Source organism: Eubalaena glacialis, chromosome 14 (assembly GCF_028564815.1).
Source record: "Eubalaena glacialis isolate mEubGla1 chromosome 14, mEubGla1.1.hap2.+ XY, whole genome shotgun sequence".
Taxonomy (NCBI): Eukaryota; Metazoa; Chordata; class Mammalia; order Artiodactyla; family Balaenidae; genus Eubalaena; species Eubalaena glacialis.
Genome location: NC_083729.1, coordinates 38,684,384 through 38,699,703, shown reverse-complemented (window position 1 = coordinate 38,699,703; position 15,320 = coordinate 38,684,384). Strand labels below are relative to the sequence as shown.

Sequence of the window (15,320 nt, the reverse complement as noted above, 5' to 3'; positions counted from 1 at the left end):
TTCCCGTGCCCAACACAAAAAGAAGCCCCTATAGAGGTCACACTTGAGGTCTCATTTCCAGGAGGCTAATGCACCTACTGTTGTAAATAAAGCCTATAGTCCTGGGTCAGGCCAGCCATGAACTGTGTTATGGCTGCAATTGTTGTTGCTGTTTTCTCTCTCATTGTTTTTTGTTTCTTTGCTTGCTTGCTTAATTCGATTTAGAATGAAATCCTGCTAACCAATCCAGGGATTAGAATGTACCCACATCAATGTTAAAATGACCAGTCTATTCAGTGAAAAGTAATCAAGGAAATGTTTTTCCAATTTTACACATATGAAACAACCGTTCAGTTAACTTTACATCCAGCTGTCAACGTCACAATAGTTCCTCTTTTCTTACCTTTCTTGGTCTTCCCAAAGAATATACAAAGCTCTTGTGACAGTTTTAAACATAAGCAAATACCGGGTAGCTGACCCTAAAGAGAGAAGGTACATCACTATTTCTCTTCAGTTGTGGGAAGGAAACATAACCTGCTTAGATGGAAATATTTAGGTTGAGCCCACCGTACAGAGAAGAAAGGAAAGCTGCCCCTCACACCTCCTAGCTTGGTGTAGCAGTCAGAGCTGATCCTACACGTAGGGGGCAGTGATGTGGTGAGAACCTCTGTTTAGCCTGCAGACCGGATAACAGATGCACACTGTGGTCTATGCAGCAAATATCTGGGTTTCCAATGAAACATTATTTCTCCACTTGGAATGCTGGAAGGACGGCACTCTCTTCCATTCCAAAGCTTACCCATTCACTAGGACCTGGCTCACGCTCGATTCAGCCAACACTGACCTTTTCCCTTCCTGATCTGCTCCGGAGCTTTCTGTCTGCACCAGTTTGAGCTCTTGGTTATTCTTACAGCACTCTTTAGTAGAAGCAGGACACAGGTAGCAACTGCTCCTGTAGCAGTTGGACTCTGCTGGTCATACCATATGGTCAGTGTGGTGTCCGATTCTGGGCACCATATTTGATGCTGACAAACTAGAGTTCTTACAGAGGATGGCAAACAGGAGGGTGTGGAGAAGCCAAGACCTATAAGAAGCGGCTGAAGGAAGTGGCAATGGTCAGCCTCAAGAAACCCACTCTTAGAGGATGCTGAGAGTCCGAGCTGAATGAATGAATGAACAAATGAATTAGCTATCAAACAAAGGAACAAACTGAAGAGGAACTCTCTTCAAACATCTGAAGTATTGCCATGTTGGTAATCAACTGCAGGACTGCCATGTTGGTAAAGACAATCTGTGTTATTGCAGATTAACTAAGACCAATGGGTAGAAGATAAACTGAGGCCCCTTTTATCAAAGTCTAGGAAAGACTTTAAAGAACTCCAGCCTTCTATCTGGATCCTGCTGCCTTGTTCTGCAGTGAATTCCTTCCAACCTGAGGATGCCAGCCTTGGATGGATTATCACTTTGCAGGGTTGTTAACAGAAACCCTCTTTGTTCATTGAGGGGATGGGCCAGATGAGCTGGCTGAGCCACAGAATCCCTTGGGAGCATTTTAAAGCATACAGATTTCCAGGCCCTTTGATCAGAACTTCTAACTCTGGCTGGGCCCTGGGAATGTTCACTTCGTTTTAAATTCCCCAGGTAGCTCCAAATGCTCCGTGAAGTTTGGGAACCACTGGACTGGACAACTGTCCTGGCTTCTGACATCAAGATTTGGTGATTTCATTGCATTTGGTTCTGAGTCTTTTTGTGAGAATTTCATGTGTTGGTAAGTCCAACCAAAGTGTAAATTCTTGGACCAGTGGTTTCTAGCTTTCCTTCAGCCTAGGACTCTGACAGACAAAGTGCACTCTCAGAAAAACCATGGTTTTCCACACAGGAGGTATCTCCTGGAGTGACCAGGGCCATGTCTCCTGCATCTGGCTGCATCCCTACAATGCTTCATACCATGCTGGGCTCATCCAAGCCACTCCACTAATGCCATAATAAAGCTCTTATGTGTAGCTGATACCATGCTGTACCGTGGTTTTGCAACTGCGGGGCCATATGAAAACAAATCAAGGGCCTGAAATTCCCACCCGCAGTTAGAGAGCTGTGGTTTCACCACATTATTGTATTCTTTGTCTTTTCCTTTTTATCAGTCCCACTTGGCTTGACTTGCAGTCCTATAGACACCTTGTTGGATTCATATGCGTGGCTGCCCCAAACCAAATAAACCACACCATGATGGCAAGAAAGCTCTGCTGACGTCTCCACTGTGCTAAATTCCCTTTCATGTTCTGACTCCTTTAATAAAGCCGAAATGAAAATGTGCTACTCTGGGGGAAATTGGCAACTTGGAAATAATACACTAATGTATGCATACAACTCAATCTTGTGGATTCTGAACACTTGATCACATTGTTTTAAACCTTAAGTGGCACGGCTGGTGGCTGCAGACAAGCTGAAGAGGATTTCCATACCACTTCACTAATACTTTCATTTGATGACAGATAGAGCATGAATAGAGGTTTTTCATTATTAAATTCTTTGATCTCCATACTTCCACCCAGGTTTACTCTGAACCCCAGGCAGTGTGGTGAGATAAACTTGTAAGTATTTGGTGTAATAGCACAGTGTCCTCTCCAAGGAACCGTTTAACCTCGGCTGGATTCCGGCATGTGTTGTTTTTTAAAAAATCCATGAGCACAGACTCCAATCAACACTATGCAGTCTACATTCAGCAGGTGTAGGTGTTTGTAGAAGCAGAACAAAAACAGCCTGTGTTTAATCTGTTCACAAACCTTTTGTTCTTAATGACCTGAAAAGGTGGTGAAATAGACAAAGCAAGTGAGACTTTCAGGACCAAGTCACGGCTCTGATACAAACCGAGGGCCGGCAATACCGAGGGCCGGCAATTCCGAGGGGAGGCTGGTTTCTCTAAATGTAGAAATCCATGATCTAAATGGACTTGTTAATGACACGAATGAGAAAAAAGACTTGGAGAACCTCAAATGAAATGTTCATAACTTGACTGTAGTCGGTCCCCGTTTGTAGAACTCTGTCAGTGGATGTTTTTGAATGTTCTGATAGCTTTCTCCATCCACATCCTCACCCGCATGGTGCAGTGGTCCAAACTCAGCCTCTGGACCCAGACTGCTTGTGTTCAAATCCTAGCTCAGCTACTCTCTGGTTGTGTGAACTGGACAATCAGGGGTGTTGGTTTCCCCATCTGTAAAATCAAGATTTGATAGTAGCTACTTCTTGGAAAATTGTAATAGATTATCCTTATCGTAGGTGCCTGGTCCCCAAAAAACTGCTCAGGAAAATATTAGTTTCAATTTTTCATTCACAAGCCTCCATTCAGTGGCTTCATATGGCTCAGTGATGAACACATTTCAAATCAGTCCATTAGTTTGTATTTATAGAGGGCTTTCAAAAAGGCTACAGTCTAGTTGGAGGAATGAGAAGCTCCAATGAAATAAGAGTTGACACCACAGGAGGGTATTTTATTATTTGTGGATTTATGATGAAGAAATAGTGAAGGAACGCTCCATGGAAGAGCTGGGACTCAGAGGTGGAACGGAATCAAAACGAGGAGAGTCTGGGTCTTCCAGGTGTAGGAGAACCATGAAGTCACAGAGATGCGATGCGTTTGGTAGACTTTGGGAATGGTGAGGAGGTCTAGCTGTTTGAAGCAAACCATCTCTATCTCGGCCTTTTTGTTTTTTCTTAGAAAATAATAATCTAAGATTAACGTGAGGACACAATTAACAAGTGGAAACTGACAATGGCTATAATTTATTGAGCACCTACTACCTGTGAAGTATGAGCTACCTTTCCACTGATGCAACAATCTTGAAAGCAGGTGTTAATATTCCCATTTTCCACGAAGAAACAGTGGCTCAGAGGAGTAAGCTGACTTGCCTGAGGCTACAGGTAGAAGGTACAAGTAGTACAGGTAGAATTTGAACCCAGATCTGTCTGCCCCAAAGCCAGGGCTCTTTCCGTCACCCTCAGCATCATTCAATACAGCTGACAACAGAGTTCACATTTTATGTATCCAAAATAATGGTGCTTGGGGCTAAGGTTAGAGACTCTGTGTTCACATCTGCACATTAAACCTCTGCTCAGACTGTATTTGTAGAGGTGGTCTTGAATCTCTAGGACACAAATTCTGGTGCTTTTTGAAGCAGCATGACAGGGATTTGTTCCTCTCTCTGGGACTCTTGACCCTCTTTAGAGTCAACACAGAATCTAGGTGAATACAACGTCATGTCTTTTATACAGTGGTCTGCTCTTTGGCAAATTCCACCATCTGGACCACCACTGTGAAACTGTAAGTGGAAAAATGTCCCCTGAGTGGGGGAGAGAAAACACTGGTGCCAAGACCCATATTATCCATGACAACAGAAGCTAACACCACTCTCAAGTCCACGGGCCAAGGGCTAGTTTGTGATACTGCAGGCAAAATTAAGGTTAGGATTTTAACCTTAAGAAAACTCCATTCTTCCTAGCTTATTGGAGCAGTAAGGTGGGAAATAAAGATAAAGGAGAATGCTAGAATTGACCAAAAAATTGCCAATCTGGGGCTGTTTAAAGTAGGAACAGCAGTCCTAACTTCTTATAGCCCTGAAGGTGTTATTATACCAAAGTCACCAAGTAAAACTAAAATAACATTCAAAACGCTTTCTACCAAGACTTAAAAATATGTGCTGATTTTATTATTACAACAGTAATTCTATTGGTATTAGTGATAATACAATGATATAGTCTGGAAAAAATTTTCCATCAAAAAGGTTTACTGGTTGACAAGAGCTCATATTACCTTTGTAACCTGGAAATCTGAATTTCCTGATAAATGCCAGATAAATGAACTGATTTCAAAGTAGTGGAAAATAATTTTTTAAATGGTCAGAAAATATATGAACGAATATTATGTTTTAAACTGTAAAGCACCATATGTATTTGTTATTGTTGCTGATTCATATAGTTCTTGCAAAGCACACACTTAAGAAAAAAATTTCTACTTATAGAAACATACCACAGATGCATATCACACCGTTACCCAGACAAGACCTACCCTTAGCCTTCAGAAACCACTCCAAAGAACAGTTATATGACCTTAACTTTACCAGTTACATGACTGGCAATTTGGAGAGATTTCACCCTGCAGGTGGTGAGCTGTAGGTAAGGGAGAATTGTAAGTGAGAGTTCTAAAGAGGCTTCCATGTAAAAGACAGTATCCCAAATGCTCTAATTTGTTGCCTCACTGAAAAACATGCTACTTCTCCACTTAAGAGCCTTCAGTCACTTGGAACGAAACCCAAATTACCAGCAGTAGTGCTTTTCAAACTTTAGCATGCATAAGAGTCAACTGGACACTTTTTAAAAAACACAGATTCCTGGGCCCCAAAATACTGAGTCTGTAAGGTCTAGGTTGGGACGTGAGATTCCGCATTTCCCAGAATGAGGAATGAGCTTCGTCCCAACAAGCTCCCAGGTGATGCAATGCTGCTAGTCTAGGGATCCCACTTTGAGTAGTTCAGGTTAGAACCGCCCCCAGTCTGGTGGTAATCTAAATTTCAGCCTATCTCACGACTTCCTACTTGAGTTGATTTCTCTTCATATAGCAACCACTCCTTGCTCTTGGTCACTTCCGAACCATCCTGGCAACTCTGCTCCAGGTCCCTCCTCTCCACCTATCAAACACTTCCTATTCTCTTCCTCCTTGGTGGTGCCTTTTCCAATGAAAACAGTATTGAGAAAACTCTTCCTCCTGTGAATTCATGGCAGTACCTAAACCAGCCATGTGATGATTAATCACACCCTGTACATTATAACCTTATACCATTGGCTTACATTGTTAGGACAGAGAGGTTTATTTAACTCAGTGTTATTTTTTTTACCCCACTTCTTCAACTGGACTTTCTCAGTCCTTGAGAGCAGGAATTATACCTTTGCATATAATAGTCAAGCAATTAATAATGACTGATTAATTAGACTTACCGATCAATATAGTTAATATAATTTTGGTTCGACTTAGGTAAGGTTGTCTAAATTACTAAGATGGGTGAGTATCATTACTCTAGACAAGCCAATTCAACACTGTTTCATGGTCTTGGTTCTCAGAGTGGCCCCTGAGGTCTCTTTCTGAATCCTTTATTGGACCTAACAGAGCAGGCATGCTCAGAAATTAGATGGTTGATTACTTGAGTGGCTCACCCAAATGGACTACTTCTCTTCCTCCTGGATACAAACCAGCTTAGGTTTATACCCATTCATGACTCTACTTTTAAGAATTCCACTGGGGAATCTACCCACCAATGATGTAAAGTACAGGCAAACCATCAGAGTCTCACATGGACGACGAAAACAAAAGATTTTTCAATTGCCTTCTGACTAATTCCTTACTTAGTAATAATCAGTGAGCTGGTGAGGAAACCCTACTTTCAACCACAGTATTATGTAAAAAATGTGCATTCTCTTGCAATACTGACTTACAAACAATCCAATGCCAGGAAACTCTAACAAATGCCTGGAAAAGGGGTATATTTCCAGATTCACATGACTTTTACTGTTCCTCTGTGTTGCGTCAGATTCTTGGTTTGCCACGTGGGAGGAGAGCTAAGAAACTATTACGAAGTGAACTGGCTCCATAAGGATGGGCAATCCTGCAACTTTGGGCTTCCAGGCTCTGCTAAACTAACTGGAAGTTTGGTTCATTCATTTCATAAAAGGCAATCAATCTCTGGCAGATATTTTTTGAGCACCTACTAGATGCGAGACAGTCCAACCCGTAAACTGCTCATTCTCCCTCTCTCTCTCCAAACTACAAGACGTTGTCTACCCTTGAAATTATACATGTGGTTTCATTTTGTACCATGTCGGCTGGGCCTACGCCTGAGTATCTGAATATGTAGATGAGATGAGCATGACTTTAAAACAGCACACAGCTCACTGCCTTGGGCTGAGAGATACCCTTTCACCTCTGCCTCCCAGGCACGGCCGGCGAAACTGCTTCTCAGGGCTCTAAACCAATACTTTAATACCATTCTTTGCTCATGAAACCGCTGCACCAAAATATTTTGATGGACAAGGACTCACTATCTAGTACACTTCATCAGTCTGGCATTTGTTCAAATATGAGATTGTGATAGCTTGAACAGGAGCAAACTGGAAATATATCTTTATAAAGAAATACATTGCTTAGCCAATTGATAGCCAAGTCAAATGCTCAAATGTACAAACCTTTATAATTAATTTAAGAACACACATTTTTAAGTACATCAACAGCACCCATCTATTTGGCCAGTGTGCTAATTCAAATTACCCTTATCTTTTTATCAGGGAAGGTTCTGAGGAACCTCTACCTGGCGACAATCTGTGAGCAGTTCTAACTCCTGTCATCTTTTTGAACACATTCCATATATTTCAGGTTTACCACCAATTCTAGTTGCCCAAATTAGTTTTCTTTTGCTATGCATCTGTTTGGATAAGATAAAACTCTGCCAACTTGGTTAAAACAGAAGCACTGACAAAAGAATCATTAGCAAGAGCTCCCCACTAACCCAAAGGCAGACCTCACCAGGACTAACTCTCCTCTTCTCTGTGAAGCCCTCGACCAAGTTCCCACGTACTTACAACCCAGGGTCAGCCAGTGACAACAGTTGCCTGTAGCCTAACAGCACAGCGAGAAACTTCTGCCTTGCTCTAATCATCCAAATGGAAAATTTACAAGAGATACAGACAGATCAGTTCACAGACTATGTCCTGAGCACTAGAAATAACTTATTTTCACAATTTATTTGAACAACATGTACTGGGTAACATAAAGTTGTTAAATGAATATAAGCCTAGGATTTTCAATCGGAGTAGATGGTTCCCTGCCCTCTTTCCCAGAGACCAGACTATCAAGATGCAACCTACAGCCTTGGCCACTTCAATCTCGCCTTATCTACCTCCATTCATAAATTTTTGGGAAAAGAAAGGAAGAGCAGGAAAGCAAGATCTGAATAAAGGTAGGTGACTCTTATTACTTCAACACTTCCTTTGGGGTGACTTAAGCCAAGCCGACACTCAGATGGGCGTGCTGGCAGAAAAAGAGGGGAAACAACAAAACACAAGAAAGGAAATTTACAAACGCTTCCCCCTCACCCGATATTTCACTGGGCTATCTCATCTCCCCGAAGACCCGTGAAGCCCCTTACCACTTGCACATTCTTCCCCTAGGTCACAGCCTGTTACTCCTATATTCTCTCAAGGGAAATGCAAAGATTAAAATGGCTGAGCTAGTGGCAGCCAGCCCTTTGGAATGTCTGTGAAATAGTAATCTCTGGAGGGTTGCTGCTGGATCTTTATAAATGGGTTGGGGGGTGAGGGCAGTGGTGCTGTGCAATACAGCCCCAGAAGACAGAGTTAAGACAAGTTAAACAGCAGCATTCCACCAGCCCCTTGTGCATAAGGCAAGGGTGCCTTAGCTCCCCAGGAGACAATGCCATCAGCTAAAGCATGAATCAACTGGTCTGTTCTATTTTCTAAACTTGCGCAAACACTTTCCTGGAATCGGCAACATGACTCAAAGCACCTGTGATCATTTATGGCTTGGAAATATAACACAAATACTTCAGGATAATTTTCCAATTGGAAAATATTTAAATTTTCTTTTTTGTATGTGTTTCTAACCTCCAGTGACATCAGATCTTGATCATTAAGATAATGCCAAGGCCGGTCAGAGGTAGCTAATGCTAGAATAAGAAGGTAAAAGGGATTCTGCTAAAATCTGAACAGCAATTTCTCCAGATTACTACAGTTACAACAGATCTTATCTGAACTGTGGTCCTCACACACAAATAACCGCTGGCTATTCAGATGGCAAGAATAACAAATTATTCACCAAAACGGGTGTGCTCCTTTTTTTTTTTTTTGATTGTGAAGCTTAACTGCACAGACCGTAGCATGGAAGGCCTGTTGGTGGTATCAGAGAAAGTCTGTGCATGAAATGACGTCTGTTTCGCTATTTCCAGAGTATGTGAGAAACTATGACAAACCCAAAACACTGCTTCTCACTGAGATTCTTAGAGGAATTGTTTAGTTCACCCACAGACACATTCCCTGCTCTGGGGAGACTAGATAAACAGCATTCTTTCAAGGTGCAGGTCTTAAACAGTTGCTTCCCCCTTTTCTCTTCCCCTCTTAATAGTAGGCTTTTAGGTTTGAATAAACCAGGAACTACATCAACCCCCCACTCCTTTACCCGTCTGAATACAAGAAGCTTGGAGAATTATTATCAGACACTCTATGATCCTAGCTCTGAAGTGGGGAAGAATTTAAATATTCTGAAGGGCCAAGAACGCGCAAGGGTAAAATAAGTTAAGAGCATGGTTTTGCAAGTTAGAAAGTCAATATTTTCTCCTCCATACTCTGGTTAAAAACGAAGAGCCACATCTGCAGAAAGCATACGCTTGCTGTCAGCAACAACAGGCCTCCCCTTCAATCCCCCCACAGTAGTTATACTACTAACTAAGGAGCCCAAAGAAAGAGCCCAAGGGAGTTAAAAAAAATAATAATTTTGCCACCTGTAGTAGTTTATGTGCTACCAGTTTTTGACCAATGAGGTACTTTCCAATTCCCATAGTTTGTACCGTCACCCAAATCAGAGTATAACCAGCCTCAGAAAATGTTTCCTTGTATCTCCCCAATTCTTCTTTCTATCTAATCTAGAAAAGAGATAGCATTCAGTAAGACTTTGCTTCTGCTGCAGGCTGCTGATGATAATCTAAATCCCTTGGGCTATGGTTTAAGCATTTGTTGCCAAGACTGTCCTTTCCATTATCATGTAATACCATGTTTTAAAGAAACCATCAGTGCAAGGAAATCTAATTAACTTGGGGTTACCTATCAGCCAGTATTAAGAAATACATCATTAACTGAAATTCATGTGAACTTCATTTATAAATATATTTAGATGATTTTGGGGTGTCAAAGGAATAACACTATATCTTAAAGGCAGTTAACCATTCTTACATTCATCAAAAATTGGCAAATTTGAGGACTAAAACCACATTACAGTCAACAACTCTCGGGGTCAGGGAGGAACTAGGATTCTGTAAAGTCATCAGAAATGAATCTTCTACGCTCTTCCCGAGTTATTGAACAATTTGCTTCTTAAATGAATTTGATAGGAAACTGCTACTCCAATTTAGAAGTCACCAGTAAGGATTATTACAGCACAAAGAACGGAGACTGTTACTGCTCTGTCTGGCAAAACTGCAAATCCTTTCCTGCCCCTTTTAAGATGGTCACAATGGCAGAATCCTCTGTCCTGGGAGCATGCTTGACTTCCATTTTCAAATGCAGGGGAAAACAAACAAGCTTGGGCTGCTTCACAGAGCCTCAAATAGCTTTTTCCAAAGATGAGCTTCATCTCTCATCAGGTGGGTTTTTGAAGGCCCAGACCACAGAAACCATCTGGGAGTCTGGGCTCAAAAGTCCAGAACAATTCAGAAATTATTTCAGCTGTTCTCAATTTAGAAGTAAAACAAAAACACCAAGTAGGAACAAACAAACACATGCTTCTATGTATCTATTTTTAAAGGAATAGCACAGCTCTGCCCCTGACTTTTTGTCCATTCTTTTCTGCTTAACTTCAGGAACTTGCTCATAAAAAAAAAGTATATAGCAATTCCAAAATCTCTTCTCCTGGAATATCACAAATTCTCTCATCCAGCTAAGCCAAAAGCATTTTAGGTCTTCAGGCTGCTCTTTCTAGCCCTGTATCCATCAAACATAATAACTAACCAGTTGCTATTTCGTCAATATTCCCTGGTTCAATATTGACCATCTCAGCTCTACTTTTCCGACTGTGATCACCCTCTAGTGGCAAAAGATGTTAACTGCAAGCTACTCGGCAACTGGATCCTAAAGGAAAAAAATGATCGGCTTTACTCCTCTGCTTTCTGATTTCCAAGAATACACTTAGTTAAGTGAGACACATGTTTGAAGGTTTGTGTGTTATTGTTTTCAATGTAGGAAAACCTTCATTAATAAGCTGAATTTTTATCTTTCAACCCCTAGTTAAAAGAATAGGGGTAGTAAAGTGGGGGCAGGGGGAGGGGTTAGTCAATCCAAAATAAAGAAAACTGAATGGTATTACATTACAGAGAACCTCAGCCCTCATTCTGCCCAATTTTCCTATTTACCTCTTAGTCCCCATAGTTTGTGTGCAGTCCCTACTTCCCCGGGATAGTTTTAGAATCACAGCAGGACTTTCTTGGCATGCTGGGCCTCTCATGGCTTCCTGATAAGGGGAACACTTTGCTTGAGGAGGCCGACCAGATCGGGTAAGACACATCGGCCCAGGGAGCACCCACAGGATGACCTGTCACCAGGACATACTGACTAGCCTGCGCACTGGGGCAGATTTCGTTCGTGAAAGTCTGAAACCCTGCCCTCCGCGAGAGGGTAGGGGCCATGTCTAACTTACTCATTTCCATGTCACCAGCATCTGACGCAGCGCTTTATACCTAGTAGGAGAGTGAGAAATATTTCGCTTATGCATGAATGAGAAGATGCTGAAAGCATCACACTCAGGAAAGCAAGTGTGATGCTAATCTCCAGGAAACTCTGCCAGTCCCGATTTCCCCCAACAACTAAAAGAGGGGATTGAAAACTCTCCTCCAGGGATCTTACATGCCAAGGAGGTGCACTGGGGGCCAGATGCCAGGCAGCCAAGTCCCACGGCTCCCTTGAATAAAAGGGGCTTCCCCTTGTATAATTTTACAGAGTGCACTGCTCTGCAGGTGTCATTCCCTTACTGTAAACAGCCCGAAACCACTGCTCTGGGACACTGGCCTCAGCAGAACAATGTACCAGAGAGAACTGGTTCTCTGCACCAGAGAATAATGCTAAAAAATAATATAGAAAAAATTAGAACGAATAGGATACAATTAAAGAAAAAAATAAAATCTGACCATAACATTGACAGGACTAGACAGAGTATTCTTTTGGTCACTGAGATGGACACACGGACGCAGATACCTTCGATGTGAGCAGGGATGAACATCTTAGAAGCATATAGAACTTTCCTGGAGCCCTGTTCCCACCGGCCCACTGTAACTCGGCAGCACTGGAGGGAAGGACTGCTCTGTGCAGCTTGTGCTGCACGGAGTGGGCGCTGTTTGCCTTCTCTGCTCTTGCCCACTTCCCTCTGGGTGCCGGCTCTGTCTGTGTGTGTCTGTGGGCTGCCTAGGAGCAGTAGGGCTCCGAGACTTTACCCTCTGCTGCTTTGCCCACCCAAAATCTCATTCACAGCAGGTATCATGAAACCTCGGACAGAGTCACGCAGGTTCTTGGACTGTCCAGGCAGTGGACATGGAAGGGAAGGGCTGTCTGATCTTATGTGTAATGATTGTATGTGAACTTGCTCCCTCAGTCATTCATTTTGCTAAGCTCAGTTCTTGGTCGGGGTGGGGGGGTGTTGGGGGAGCTGAAAATGCATTCCTAAATTGAAGTACACAGTATGTTCTTTAGAGAAAAGATACACAGCAAAACCATTCTTCTCCCAACATTTAACAGCACACAATTCAAAGACAAAAATATGTTCTGAAGTTAAAATACAGAATAATTCATGTTCAATTAATTCAATGCCTATTTTTTCTTAGTCCTTTAAAGTTTTTAATTTTGTTTGGTTTCCATTTTTACCGTATACGTGGTAATAGTGCAAACACATGACCTTAGCGTAAAGCAATACCAAAATGTCAAGTTAGCAATAAGAAACACGCTTGCTGGCTAATCTCTAAAAGGTCCAACATCTCTTGAATTTTAGTTTATTTAAAAGAAATAATTCAGATACTGTCTTAAAGGATCACATTACAAGTGGTGAGCAGATGGTCCAAACCAGGCCCTGGGCTTGGAGAAGATGCACAGGCATAGCAGGGGATGACCAAGATGATGAAATGCCTCTCCCACTGGCTGGGAACCATTAGCAAAATCACTAATCCCTGCAGAAGCAAGATGAATCCCAATGGTCTTGAAAATGGCTTTTTTTTCCTGAATCAGATTCTGGGTCTTTTGATTTATAAGAACTAACCTATCACTTACAGCCAGGCTTACTTGAAGGAGCTGAGGTGACAAGGATCGCCCTGGTTGATGGAATGATCTATGGACTGAGGTCACTATGCCCACAAAGTTGCAGAAGAGAACTTTAGAGGCCAAAGGAAAACAATTAAAGTGCAAGAAAATAGGCATTGATACTATTTTATTTCATTTAAAGGTATCATTTCAAGTAACAGAATGAAGGATCATTCCATGTGACTGAACCCATGGCAGGTGGTAAAACTGTTGTAACATCTGGAAAACTGGCAGCACCTCGGTCTGTCCTGCTTGGTGGGAGGCCAAGTCCCCTCTCACCAGGTGACGTGCAGACACCTGGACACTGTCGTGTCCTGCATTAACATCTTTCCCACAATTTTCTGACTGGAAACAACTCTCACCTCCTCTTCCCTGTTCCCTCCAAGCTGGGTTTGTAGGACTTAAAATTCAGACCCTTTGGCTTCTTCAGTTAAAGTTTGGATGGATCAAATAAATATTTAGCATCCTAAACAATGAGCCAGTTCCTCTGGAAACATTTCATTTCATCCCCACACAATGAGCACCTGGACCCCAGCCAGTTCTGGTCCAGCTTTCCAGAGGCTCCTCCTCTCGTCCTGACCTGCTGCAGGCCACTTGGCTCAGGACACTTGTGTCCTGTCAGAAGAGAAAGCTAAAGTCAGCTGCTCCCTACAGAAGCTGCAAACCGTGGCCCTCCCTCCAGCCACGTCTCCCGTCTGTGTGAGCTGCAGAAGGCCACTGAACCTCACAGGAATTGAACTACACGGTCTCTGAGGTTCCTTCTAGCTGGAACTGCAAAACACTGAGAAATCCATGAATCCACTCACTATTTTAATGTTGAAAGCCCAAAAGTGAGGGCAAAGGGGGAGCAGAAGAAAGGGAACTAGGCTAGGAGGCAACTCTTTTTTTTTTTTTTTTTTTTTTTTTTTTTTTAAACATCCTTATTGAAGTATAATTGCTTTACAATGGTGTGCTAGCTTCTGCTTAGGAGGCAACTCTTGAGGTCTGAATCTAACTGTTGCATTTCATCTGCCAGTCGGCTGCTGAGTGGACTTCTGCCTCTCCTCTGTATCGGCCACTGTAAGAGGAGCACTGTGAATACTCCTAACGCAGATATTCACACTCAGATCTTTTCATAAGCTGTTGCTCTTCTGATCCTCACGACAGCTTGCCCCCAGGGACTTCAGCTCCCTGCCACCCTCACTGTTCCAACCACCCTCTGACTGCCCTGCGCCAGAACCAACCGGCTGAGCCTCTAAGTTTCGAGGTGATCTCTTGCAGCAAAAGTAATCAAAACAGCTCCAAGTCCCATCTTTCAGTCAGAGCAGAAGTGCTTCCATGTGTTTTATATACTTGGGTTTTCGTATTAGTATTAGAACTATTTCTCATTATTATTAGAATCATGGATTCCAGCACTAAAAATGAAAAGTTTGAAAGCCACCTTTAAGAATGGGAGAAGGTGGGGCTTCCCTGGTGGTGCAGTGGTTGAGAATCCGCCTGCCAATGCAGGGGACACGGGTTCGAGCCCTGGTCTGGGAGGATCCCACATGCCGCGGAGCAACTGGGCCCGTGAGCCACAACTACTGAGCCTGCGCATCTGGAGCCTGTGCTCCGCAACAAGAGAGGCCGCGACAGTGAGAGGCCCGTGCACCGCGATGAAGAGTGGCCCCCGCTCGCCGCAACTAGAGAAAGCCCTCGCACAGAAACGAAGACCCAACACAGCCAAAAATAAATAAATAAATAAATAAATTAAAAAAAAAAAAGAAGAATGGGAGAAGGTGATTTCAGCTCTGCCACCACCCACTGGAAGCATGGTATGATGAGGACAAAATCTAACTCCATGCTTGACTAGTATCCAATATTTAATTTTAGATAAAGAGATAGTTACTCATAATGCATAGTAAAGTTTCTAATGAATAGTGATTCAAAAGGAAAGGATCTAAAATCTGGAAACACCTAAATTCACTAATTGCTGCCAATTTCTATCTTAACACAATACCTTTTGAGAAAGGAAAGAAGAGAGGGTTTGAGGAAGGCAGCACACATTCCCTCCAGGTAATACACATGAAACGAACAGCTTTATCAGAAGGCTTCATTAGGACAAATTAACCCCATCTAAAAAGTACTATGTGCTCTACTCACAAGCAGGCGTGGTCAGATGGGTCAGGGGTTACTGAGCTCGGTTCTGGGTTCTGTTTTTTTGGGACAGATATTTGAAGAACCAGGGATACTAATAGTGAAGAAGTAAGACT

The 15,320-nt window shown here is 42.6% G+C and overlaps 1 protein-coding gene across 6 annotated transcripts in view; it reads right to left on the bottom strand.

Annotated features, from left to right (window-relative positions):
* PRKCE (protein kinase C epsilon) overlaps positions 1-15,320 on the bottom strand; it is a 508,978-nt gene that overhangs the window by 92,625 nt on the left and 401,033 nt on the right. The gene's annotated exons all lie outside the window — the stretch shown is intronic.